At 50.6% G+C, this 12,500-nt stretch overlaps 1 protein-coding gene across 4 annotated transcripts in view; it reads right to left on the reverse strand.

Moving 5' to 3' along the window:
- smurf1 (SMAD specific E3 ubiquitin protein ligase 1) overlaps positions 1-12,500 on the reverse strand; it is a 57,876-nt gene that overhangs the window by 28,713 nt on the left and 16,663 nt on the right. The window lies entirely within an intron of this gene.

The following is a 12,500-nucleotide window of genomic DNA, read 5'->3' on the forward strand; positions in this document are numbered from 1 at the left end:
AGAGAGAGAGAGAGAGAGAGAGAGAGAGAGAGAGAGAGAGAGAGAGAGAGAGAGAGAGAGAGAGAGAGAGAGAGAGAGAGAGAGGATGGCAAGTCAGACCTTCTGCATTCCTGACCTTGTGTGGGGGGTTGGAGCAACCAGTGCGTGTGCGTGTGCGTGTGCGTGTATGAGAGCAGAGGGAGTAGGCGATGGAGGTGGGTTGGTGGATGTCAGAGCAACAGCAGCCATCGGGGTAGAGGATGGTGATGGTGTGGGCAGGGGTTAGTTACAGGGGGCTGCTGTGATGGTAGAGTTCGTACTGGCGGGGGCGTAGCATGCATACATGCATGCCAAAGCACCCATGGGGGCGCAGCTCCTTCTCAAGGCAGCAGCAGCGTGCTTTGCCTAATGCATGGATGCCACCACATTGGGCCGCGGACCCTGCTAGGACATTCCATGACCTCCATCCCATTCCATGACATTCCATGACCTGAGGCGTGTAATGCCGCATTATTTAATACACATCTATAATCACCTACAGTACGCTCGCACCCACACACATGCACACAACAAAAACACACACGAACACACACACAACAAAAACACACACACACACACGCACACACGCACACGCACACACACACGCACACAACAAAAACACACGCACACACACAAACACACAGCAACCAACATGATGCCACCTCCTCATCTAAAAGCCAAACCCATGAGTAAAAGCCCTGTTGCACAGCTCAGAGGCATGGTGGCCAAGGAGCTTTGCGCAGATGCAATCCTCTGATCAATACAATCATAAACCTGTCAGCCTCCTCCCACCATCACTGAGGCGTGAGGTGTGAAACATCACTCTGCTTTTAAAAAGAGGCAGCACTAAGATTTGTGGAACAAGAAGCTTAAAGTGAATGGAATGGAATGGAATGGTGTATGTGTGTGTGTGTGTGTGTGTGTGTGTGTGTGTGTGTGTGTGTGTGTGTGTGTGTGTGTGTGTGTGTGTGTGTGTGTGTGTGTGTGTGTGTGTGTGTGTGTGTGTGTGTGTGTGTGTGTGTGTGTGTGTGTGTGTGTGAATGCCACTTACGGCAGTTTGAGTATGTGCTTGCGCCTGTGTGTCCAAATCTCTGATGCCTTAATCTCTACGGCACTGTCTGTTTACAAATGGAAAGACAGTCAAGGAGAGGCCTCTGGCTCAACTCCCTCTCTCTCCCTCCCTCTCCCTCCTGGGTGGGCCCCAATGTGTGGGCTATTCGAAACACCAGCTTAAATCAGCTAAATGCACCAGGAAATTGAGATGATTAATGATTTTGAAAAAGAAGACACCGCTTCAGCTCAGTACAGGAAGGTTGGGCCAGTGCAGCTCAACTGATGAATGAGGAACTCGATTAGATGGTGTTTGTTGTTAAACGGTTCGGCAATTAGTAAAAAGCTGACCACCATGACTGACTCGATGGGGTGCAGTGGTAAAAACAAGGAAGAGGCAGGACAGGAAGAGACATTAGGTTTTTTCCCCCCTTTTTGCTTTGTGATGACACGACACAATGCTTGCAGTGCTACGCATCATCCGTCCTCCTTTCCGGGTGATCGCACTGCGCTGAGTGTGAGGAGTTTTCACCGACGCAGAGCGTGACACTCAGGTGGTGTGACGGATGTGGGGAATATGACACCGGCGCGCACACACACACACAGATATATTCTCTGGCGCACACCCAAACTGACGCACACACGCCATCACACACACACACACGCCATCACACACACACCATCTCTCAGATGCTTACACACACGCTCATATATGCTCACACACGCACGCAGGCATGCACGCACACGCACACACACAGTGTAGGAAAGCAGCTCGTTCATGCGAAGGGAAGCCCAGGATGCGTAAGAGAGCGTCAACCCCCTCACCCAGGACAGAGATGGAGAGAAGGGCAGAGAGGAGGTAAGGGGAGTGGGGAGCGATGATGGAGTGAGTGAGGAATGGAGGTAGAGGAAGAGAGAGAAAAAAATGGGACAGTAAACAGAGGGAGGGAGGGAGAGATGGGGAGGACTGATGATCGTAGGGTAAGGGCAGGAGAGATGCTGAGCAACAGACAGAACTGGCAAGAAAGAAAACGCACAGTAGAGAGCGTTCCAGAAAGGACTCGGCAGAAAAGGCAATGCATTGGCGGAGGAGTAAAAAAGACGACAACAAAAAAAGAAAAGGAAGGGGAAAAAAAGGAAGAGTGCGAGAAACAAATGAGAGGGCAACAGCACAGGCGCTGGATTTCTCCCCGTGGACACGGGCAGTCCATCAAAGCCCAATGAGCGTTGCTGGGGCAACCAGCTGCCGTGCACTGCGGGGGCAAGACTGGTGCATGCAAGATGAGCCCAGGATGATCAAAGGGGGGCCCTGTACTGTAGCCTATGCTGTGGACCTGCAACACTAGTAGTCAGGGCTACCACCGCTAGCAGAGAGGAGCAGGAGAGAAGACGAGAAGAGCAGGAGAGGAACGGAGAGGAGAGGAGAGGAGAGGAGAGGAGAGGAGAGGAGAGGAGAGGAGAGGAGAGGAGAGGAGAGGAGAGGAGAGGAGAGGAGAGGAGAGGAGAGCAGGAGAGGAACGGAGAGAGGAGGAGAGGAGATGCATGCACGGGAGAGCAGAGGAAAGGAGAGATGGAGCCAGGGAGGACAGCAAGCAACAGAGCTGGCTTCTTTTCCTAGTGGGGTGTGGTGAAGATGCATCGACCCTCTGGCAATACAGGTGCAGGAGGAGAGGAGAGGAGAGGAGAGGAGTGCAGAGGAGAGGAGAGGAGAGGAGAGGAGAGGAGAGGAGTGCAGAGGAGATGTGAGGAGATGCGAGGAGAGGAGATGCGAGGAGAGGAGATGCGAGGAGAGGAGATGCGAGGAGAGGAGAGGAGAGGAGAAGAGAGAAGTGGTGAGGAGAAGAGAGAAGTGGTGAGGAGAGGAGAGGTGAGGAAAGGAGTGTAGAGGAGTGTAGAGGAGATGCAAGGATAGAAGTGTAGAGGAGATGCGAGCAGAGGAGAAGAGAGGAGAGAACAGAGAGAAGAGGGAGATTGCAGGAAGGATGGTGGGGGATGGGGCATGTGCTCCTCCTCCTTCTCCTGTAGTGGCGGAGACCAGAGAGGCATCGATCCTCTCGCACGATGAGGAAGAAAATGTCACTAGCTTCCTGTGATGAAGCTCGGCACATCTGTAGCCATGGCAACAAGCCAGAAGAAGAAACAGCTTGGAAGGGGGGAAGTCACAGCATGACAAGTGCAAGAAGGCAAGAGCAGTTGTTTTTGGAATGGGAGGGACTTTACGGCACAGTAAAATAGAGTGGAGTAGAGATACTTAATTGATCCTGATGAAAAGAACAGCAGACGCCATACACTTAACAAATCCATAGAGCTTACAAACGCATCACAAAAATACACATCAATCTAGTGTACATGCATACATTCACATGACTGTCAAGAGAGGGAGACACACAACGCAGTGAGGGCAGGGAAAAGTAGGCTAGCCCACTGAATGAGACATTGTACATGATGCAAGCTGGGGATTTTCGTTGTGCTTGATTGTGCTGGCCTGGGGATTAGCAGACTGAGGACACCTGGCTCAGTCTAGGAGGCCAAGCCACACAAAGGCCAAAAAAACTGTCAAGACCAACAGATAGGTCAAGTGCCTGACAGGGTCTTGTGTGGTTTTGGTCATTGGGTAAAACCTCTGTGCCACTCTGAATAGAGATCAGGGAGGAGAACGTTGAAGAACAAAAAGGAAAGGAAAAATAAGCATCTTCTGCCCCTGCTTTTCCTGTATGAGAGTAGCCTGCTGTACTCAGCACTGCTCTGTCTGCGTGCCTGTCTGTCTTCTCCCCGTCTGTCTGTCTGCTTACCTACATAGTTTGCAGAGCATGTACACTACACAAGGCCCAAGTGAGTAGAATTCAGTCAGTGGCTTGAAGAGACTAATGGGCTCAGAGGAAAGAAGGCAGAGAAACTGCACTTGAGTGAATGGCGGCTGTCGCTTCAGACACCATAATGAGGTGGTCAGATCGGGCAGGCGAAAGAGAAACACATGAAATGCACTGGCTCAGGAGAGAAAGAGAGAGAGAGAGAGAGAGAGAGAGAGAGAGAGAGAGAGAGAGAGAGAGAGAGAGAGAGAGAGCCCAAGAGAGCAGAGAGAGAAGGGAGAGAAAATGACAGAGGGAAAGACAGAGAAAGAGAGCAGAGGGAAAGAGAGCAAAGGGAAACAGAGCAGGAGAGAGAGGAAAAAAAGGGAACGAAAGGGAGAAAGGAAGTGGAAAAGAAGTTCCTGTGCTGGCAAGCAGATGGCTGTGCATTCCTGCGCTCTGACTTTCGTGGACAGACGGAGCGCGGCACGGGAAGGTTGTTATTTCATAGAAAAAAGCTTTTCCTGTCAGTCTGCAGCAATCACACACTGGGTTTTAGTGACTCAAAATAAGCAAGAGACCTGCCAGGGGAGTCTATATTGTAACCTATCGCAACAAAAAAAAAGCTAGGAACGGATTTAAAAGCAGGGCACAATCAAAAAATAAATAAATAAAAAGAAAGAAATCAAAAAAACTGTCTGGCAGGCAGGCAGTCAGTGAGGGCGCCCCTGCTCAGTTGGAGGCTGTGACAAACAAGCACGTTGGCCAGACAGACCGGCAACAGTTTGAGTGTGTGTGAGAATGTGAGTGAGTGGCACGTGTGTGTGTGTGTGTGTGTGTGTGTGTGTGTGTGTGTGTGTGTGTGTGTGTGTGTGTGTGTGTGTGTGTGTGTGTGTGTGTGTGTGTGTGTGTGTGTGTGTGTGTGTGTGTGTCTGTCTCTTTCTCATTTGTCTGTGTATGTGTAGACCATTTCTAAAACTGGGTGCGTTTTTTTTTTCTCTGTGTCTGCATGTGCATATAGTTGGGGTGTGCTGTGCTGTGTAGCGTAGTGTGGTGCATTACGGGCCTTGTTATGGCCCGGGGGCCTGGCTGGAGGGGAGGGCTTTCTAAGCGCCTCTCCTGCCAGTCGCCTCCACCGCTGCTGCTGCTGTTGGCGGCCCGTGCTCCTGGCTGCACTAAGCCCCATTGAGCCCAGGCCAAACAGTCTGGTGTGCTGTTATCACAGATCACTCATCAGCGGCGTCAGTCACCACCGCCGCTCTGTTAACCCTTGCAGCGCCTGCAGGAAGCGGATTAGCAAGCCAAAACACTGCTGCTGGAAAAGTGCATGTGATGCCCTGCCATGTGCCCGTTCCTGTAACTGAGGACGGGCAATCAACCAAATAAACCAACAGACAGACACACATAAGCATTCAGCAGGGATTTTATTTCTGCCCCTTTGAACATCAATTCTGAAATCGATACCTGGCGATACATCAGGTGCGGTAATGGCACCTCACAACAAAGTGTCTGTCGAGCTCGTCAAAGCAGCTAAAAATCACAGCACCACGGCAATAACTGACGACAGAGATGCAGAAATTGGTGACGGGTGAGAGGCAAAGGTGGAAGACAGGGGCATAAGGTGAGAGTCCCGATCGTGTGATGCCATGCCACCCCTATGGATTTTCCAGAGCTCGGAGCTCCGTGGTGGCTCTCAGCCCTGTCAGCCTCCTGCTGCTGCTGCTGCTGCTGCTCCTCGCCAAGAGTCCCATCTCCCGACCCCTTGAGCGGGGGCCATACTCCTGCTCAGGGCTCTAGATGAACACCAGCCAACCGTCCAAATGGTGGTCAAATTTCAGTTTGGCTGGTAGAAAAGACCAACTTACTACTAGCCACTTTGACCCAACATTGAGTGTGTTTTGCTCAAACAAAGTTTTCTTTTCAAACAAAGTATTTTTTGACTTTACTAAGGACAGTGTGAGAGGTGGACAGGAAGCGAATTGGGAGAGACGGGGAGGGGTCGGCAAAGGACCCGGGCCGGGAGTCGAACCCGGGTCAGCCGCATGGCAAGCGAGTGCCCTACCGGTTGGCCACGGCAGGGCTTTGGCTCGTAAGATAAACATCTACTACCATTTTGGCTGGTGATGACAAAAGTTCATTTGGAGTCCTGCTCCTGCCAACTCATCACCATCCTTTTCCTCCTGCTTCCACGTCATCAAACAAATCTCCACGTGCCAACGGGTCAACAAATGCCATCTCTCTCTACACTAAGCCCATTTCGATTTGGGCAGAGTGGGAGCCGGTTGAGCACACGCAGACACAACTGGAGGGAGCAGTGATTGACAGATACGCGGCAGCATGACTGACAGCTCTCAGAGGGGGGGGGCAGACAGACTTGCCAGTGGCCAGGGAGAGGATCCAACTATCAAACACCTCAGAGGAGTACTGTGTGTGTGTGTGTGTGTGTGTGTGTGTGTGTGTGTGTGTGTGTGTGTGTGTGTGTGTGTGTGTGTGTGCGTGTGTGTTCAAACTCTCTGTGCTGGGCTATTTTTAGCTGAAAAAAAAGGAATGGAGGGCAAAAATTGTTTATTTGCTCGTTTACCGTCCCCCGTGGCAGCGAAAGAATGCAGTGTAAAGCTAGAGCTGGCTTCTGCTGAGGTATGTGTTTAAAACACAGTAGATGCCACACACACCACAGCTCTGCTCATATCTGCTTCAGGAATGCATGTAACAGAGCGCAAAAGGACAATTGTTTGCGTGTGTACGTATGCGTGTGAGTGTTGTATGTGCGCGGCGCGCACACACACGACTATGCCACTGTAAGTGTTGCGTGTGCAAAAAGGGAGTGCCTAGAACTACACAATACCAAAGTGTCAGTGGTGGACTTGCAGAAACACCAAGAGTGTGTGTGCACACGTTGAGGCCACATCTGCACGATGTGTATACTTAATTTGAAGGTAGGCGTGTGCAATATGCACATTTCAAATGCATTCTCTGTGTGTGTGTGTGTGTGTGTGTGTGTGTGTGTGTGTGTGTGTGTGTGTGTGTGTGTGTGTGTGTGTGTGTGTGTGTGTGTGTGTGTGTGTGTGTGTGTGTGTGTGTGTGTGTGTGTGTGTGTTTTTTTACCTCTGTATGTTTTATTCCCCTGCACTACATGGGCAGGCCTCACCAGAAGCGGATGTGATCACCGTGGCCAAAGTGAGTGAGTGAGTGAGTGAGTGAGTGAGTGAGTGAGTGAGTGAGTGAGTGAGTGAGTGAGTGAGTGAGTGAGTGAGTGAGTGAGTGAGTGAGTGAGTGAGTGAGTGAGTGAGTGAGTGAGTGAGTGAGTGAGTAAGTGAGTGAGTGAGTAGCTAGTGGGGACGGATGATGTCAGTGTAACAGTGTAACAGTGTAACAGAGTAACAGAGTAACAGTGTAGCGCTGCACTGGGTGGGGGGAGCGGCCGGGCGACCTTATCAGGAGGACACCAGTTCAGTTCCTGTCTGAATGACAAGGCCACAGCCAGCAGAGCCTGGACCCAGCACTGCTCCGATCACACTACCCCACTAACACTGTGTGTGTGTGTGTGTGTGTGCGTGTGTGCGTGTGTGCGTGTGTGCGTGTGTGTGTGCGTGTGTGTGTGTGTGTGTGTGTGTGTGTGTGTGTGTGTGTGTGTGTGTGTGTGTGTGTGTGTACACATTTGTGAGACTGTATGTCCGCTGGAACACACCCACGCATGAGTAAGGAGACACCACTCCCTAATGCGGCGCTCTGCTCAGGTTTAGCGGTAGGCAGCAGGGATATCAGCAAAGGGGACCAGAGGAGTAGATCACCAACACACACGCACGCACGCACGCACACACACACGAACATGAGACAACAGGCCCCCAGTGTGCATGAAATATCCATGAGTTTTTCCGGGGCTATCCTCCCCCACCTCGATAACTCTTTCGCTACCTCCCTCTCGCTCTCTCGCTATCTCGGTCTCTTTCCCTGCTTTTCCTCTCCGTCTTCCCTTCACCTCCCCTCCCCTCCCCCATCATCATCATCATCATCTACCCATCTCTTGAGTTGTTCTCGCTCTGTCCATGTCCATGAGTGGTGCCGGGGAACCGTCTCTCTCCTCTGTCTCCATGATTAAAGCAGACCAGACTATCTCAGAAAGGTCACTGAGCACCACTGACGTTGATTGGATCAGTGTCTGTGTACACACCCATTACACAGACTGACAGACTGACAGACGCACACGCACACGCACACACACACACACACGCACACGCACACGCACACGCACACGCACACGCACACGCACACGCACACACACACACACACACACACACACACACGCTCGCACACGCACACGGACACGCAACAAATGAGACTTGTCACTCAGGAAGCAAAGTGCTCCTAAAAAGAGCGAAACATCTCCTGAGCAATTGTGAATGTGTGTAATTTCCTTGGGTGTGTATTCTATTCACACAGCCGCACACACACACACACACGCACACACACACACGCACACACACACACGCACACACACACAATGGGTCAGTGGACACATCATCGCCACCAGTTCTGCCATTGCACACCAGGAAGCCCTGTCCGGCAAGGCAGTGTGGTTGTTGTGGGTGGCAGGGGAGCAGGCGGCAGACTTCCCCCAGCTATGAGTCACCAGAGCTGGGATCCTGCAGCTGCCCGCCAGCCTGAGCCAGGCCTGAGGAAGGGAAACCTGAACCACACCTCCATACGCCACAGCACAGGGAGGAGACCTTAAAAATGGCAACAAAAGAATAACATGCGAATGGGAAAGGAGGTGAAAAAGAGAAAAGAAACGAGAGTTGTACAGAGAGAGAGAGAGAGAGAGAGAGAGAGAGAGAGAGAGAGAGAGAGAGAAATAGAGAGAGAGAGAGAGTGAGATAGAGATAGAGATAGAGATAGAGATAGAGATAGAGATAGAGATAGAGAGATAGAGAGAGAGAGAGAGAGAGAGAGAGAGAGAGCGCAAGAGAGAGAGAGACTTACACAGGCAGAGACAGAGAAAGAACATATTTGAGGGTAATGGGTACATTTGAAAAAGCAAAAGCAGGGATGAGCCAGTAGGTAATGAGTAGAAATGCAGCGCAGCCAAGCAAGACTGAAAAGGGAAACAGGAAGGCAGCCAGAGGAGGGAGAGACAGACAGTCAGCGAGACAATGACATCAGGGAGAGACAGACACACACAAAGAGAAGAGGCAAGACAGAGACAGACAGAGAGACAGAGAGACAGAGAGACAGACAGACAGGCTGTCAGATTATACACAGAGGTGGAGAGTGGAAGAGCAAGAAAAAGATCAACAGAAATAAGAAGAGGTGAGGACAGGATGAGAATGAGAGACAGAGAGAAAATGCAGATCTATGCAGAGGCATGCAACAGAGGCATGTCCTGAAAGAACACAAACGGACCTGGGCGGCATTAGTCAGCTGGTGGTTTTGAGGAACACATCCTGCCCCCCTCACCCCACCCCACCCCCCCCTCTCCATCCCTCCCCTCCACCCTCTCCATATCCCACCATCCGTACCGCTTGCTTATGAATCATGGGGTTGAGCAAACAGCAATGAAGCTGCCAGAGAGGTGAGAGTGAAGCTGATACTAAGCATGGCCGGCAGTGTTGCTGCTGGGTGGATGGGGGGGTGGGGGGTGGACGGATATGGGGAGTGGAAACTGCCAGAGGCGACATGACACGGTGCGATAACATCATGATATCAAAGCCAAAATGCAATGTTGCAACGCCGGCACGATTTTTTTTTTTCATTTCATCATACAGAAAGTGTTGCAATTATACAATAGAATATGGCTCTGCTATTTACTTTCTCACTACTGCTGGAGTCTCCAAATCCATTCTGGCATGGAAAAAATATAGCTGTCCTCAGCTGACTTCCTACCCGATAGAGGTGTCAACGCCGGATTCACAGAGCAAGAAGGCTGCCACAAATTTGATCCAACAAGCTGGTTGTCATGACATTGAAGACCCATAGATAATGATGTCTCATTTTGAAGTCCCCAGAGTTCAAAGGAAACTGAGGAAGGGCTTTTCTCTGAAGTCTTTCTGGCAACCCTGACAACTCGTGTCAATCCAGGGTCACGATGGAGAATGGAAGTTTGATGTAGTGGTATTGTGGAGAGGAGACTTACTTTTTTTCTACTCTTCCTACCTAGTGTGTGTGTGCGTGTACGTGTGCGTGTGCGTGTGTGGGTGTAGAGGAAGCAAAACGATGGAGGTGCCGTTGTGTTTACATGGCTCCAAATCATTTGGCCTAATCTGATCACTGATGCAAGAACAGAGATGCTGGAGATTATTAACAGCACACTCTCCAGAGAGGGGGAGAAGAGAGGGGTGAAGCACAAGGGAAAGGAAAACAGAGGAAAGAAGAGAGGGACAGAGGAGGGATGGAGGGGGAGGGGCGGGAGCAAGCATGGGCAAGAAAGCAGAGAAAGGGAAACAAATCGAGTGAAAGAAAGCAAAACATGGGAGAGAGAGAGACAGAGACAAAGAAAGAAAGGCAGAGAAACAGGGCTAGAGGAGGAATTGAGCTGGGCGGTCCAAGGCATGGAGTCTCCGCTGTGCTGCAAAGCTAATTGGTTCCAGCGAGCCCATCAACAGGAGCTGTGATTTAGGTCTCTGTTCACCGGGAGTAGCGGAGCAGAGCAGAGCAGAGCAGAGCAACAAGCATAAGCCCAACACAAACACAAGCACAAGCAGGAGCAGGAGCCCAATCAGGATGGAGGACCGGCCTGAGTGAGACAACAGCCAGCCAGACCTTAACAACCTTGCAGCTCCGTGGCAGACACAGCTCTAAAACACAGGACACGTCACACAACACAAATACAGTCACATACAAGCCCCCCATGAATATATTGGTTAGACGCACAATAGGCAAACGCACACACATGCACACACACAATAGGCAAACACACATGTACGCACGTACGCACGCAGGCAGGCAGGCAGGCAGGCACGCACGCACACGGGATGCAAACGCAAAGTTATTTGCATTTTAAAAAGCCTGGCAATGTATAACTAACGGCACTGTGTAGCATATTCCCAATCCCATTCAATCACTTGTGCTTGAGAGTCCAGACACACAGCTGGTACATATTTCTGTTTCTGTGAGAACAATGGAGGGAAATGGAGTGGTAAAAACTGGAGAGAGTCAAGGCCAGGTGAACGGCGGGAGACGAAGCCACAGGCAATGAGCTCACAGCTTAGTCGGGGAGGGAGACAGAGCCAGCTTGACCCATTTCTGTGTGTTTTTGTGGACATGCTTGGGTTTCCGGGAGGAAAAAGTGTTGCATACTTAGACAGCATGATGATAAAGAAAGAAGAAGAAAGCCCACCTGAGAAACTCAAACTCTCATTGGCATTGTGACACAGCACACAACAAAATTGCATTTATGCCTAAACCGTGCAAGGGGGCAGCCCCCAATGGCGTCCCAAGAGAGCAGTGCGGTGGGACGGTACCATGCAAGGGTACCTCGGTCATGGAGGAAAATGGGGGAGATCACTGGTTAATTACTCCTCCCACCAACCTGGCTGCTCGGGAGTCGAACCAGCAACCGTTTGGTGTTCCTAGTCTGACGCCCTGACCGCTTACCCATGACTGCCGTTTTACTTTCCCTATTGGGGAAAATGTATGACAAAAGTGAACACTGCTATGTACAAGTTGCTACAGCAAATGTTTACATTACAAAAAAAATCTAGAGCCCTAAACGTCTAGGTCTAGAGGTTTTATTTAGGCTACAAAAATACATAGAACCTGGAAAGTGGGAAGTGGGTAAGAGGCGAAGGGCAACTCAGCTCTAACTGATGTGAAGCAAAACGGCAATGTACTGTGTAAAAAGAAGTGCAAGCTAGTTTACTACTTCTAGCAGAAGCAAGGCATTTACATTGTTCATTCTTCTGAGGTGTTGTGAATTATACAAGACGGCATAACAATATTGTACTGTTGCGTAATGTCAATAGACCATACATTGTGCAGCCCCCTCACACAAACTACGGCCGACTATCTTGGTTGTGAGCGCATTGTGCGTCATGTCTGAATAAGTGAAGCGGTGTTGAACAGTGCGGGCAGCCACACACAGCATGTGTTGTTTACAGCGGCAAGGAGGAGGAATGCGCTCTAATGCAGTGTGTGTGTGTGTGTGTGTGCACGCTCGACCCGCCGCCCGACACTGCCCACTGACCTCCAGCTGCAGCGGCCTAACCTCAATCCAGATGATCCACACACACACACACACACACGCACACACGCGTACACGCGCACACACACGCGCACACACAGACACACAGACACACACACACACACACACGATGGATTGTGGGAGGAAGACAGACAGACGCTGAACTCACAGTGTGAGGGCTTGAAGTGCACTGCAGGCAGTCAGGAGGCCCCTTGTGGGGCTCACGTATTGATTCACTCCCGTTCGCTCACGTACACACACGGCACGCTAACTCCGCATGTACACAGTGAAGTTACATTGTGAGAATGTACAGGGAGACAAAAATAACAATAATTTCATCCATACAATAGCATTAGCTGTGAGGTTGCACAGAGGTTGACCCTGATACTACTTCTACTACTCGCACCTCTACTACTTGCAGTGTCTAGCACTACTACTAAAAATATGGTGAATACTAATAAAGCTTA

Source organism: Engraulis encrasicolus, chromosome 2, assembly GCF_034702125.1.
Source record: "Engraulis encrasicolus isolate BLACKSEA-1 chromosome 2, IST_EnEncr_1.0, whole genome shotgun sequence".
Lineage (NCBI taxonomy): Eukaryota > Metazoa > Chordata > Actinopteri > Clupeiformes > Engraulidae > Engraulis > Engraulis encrasicolus.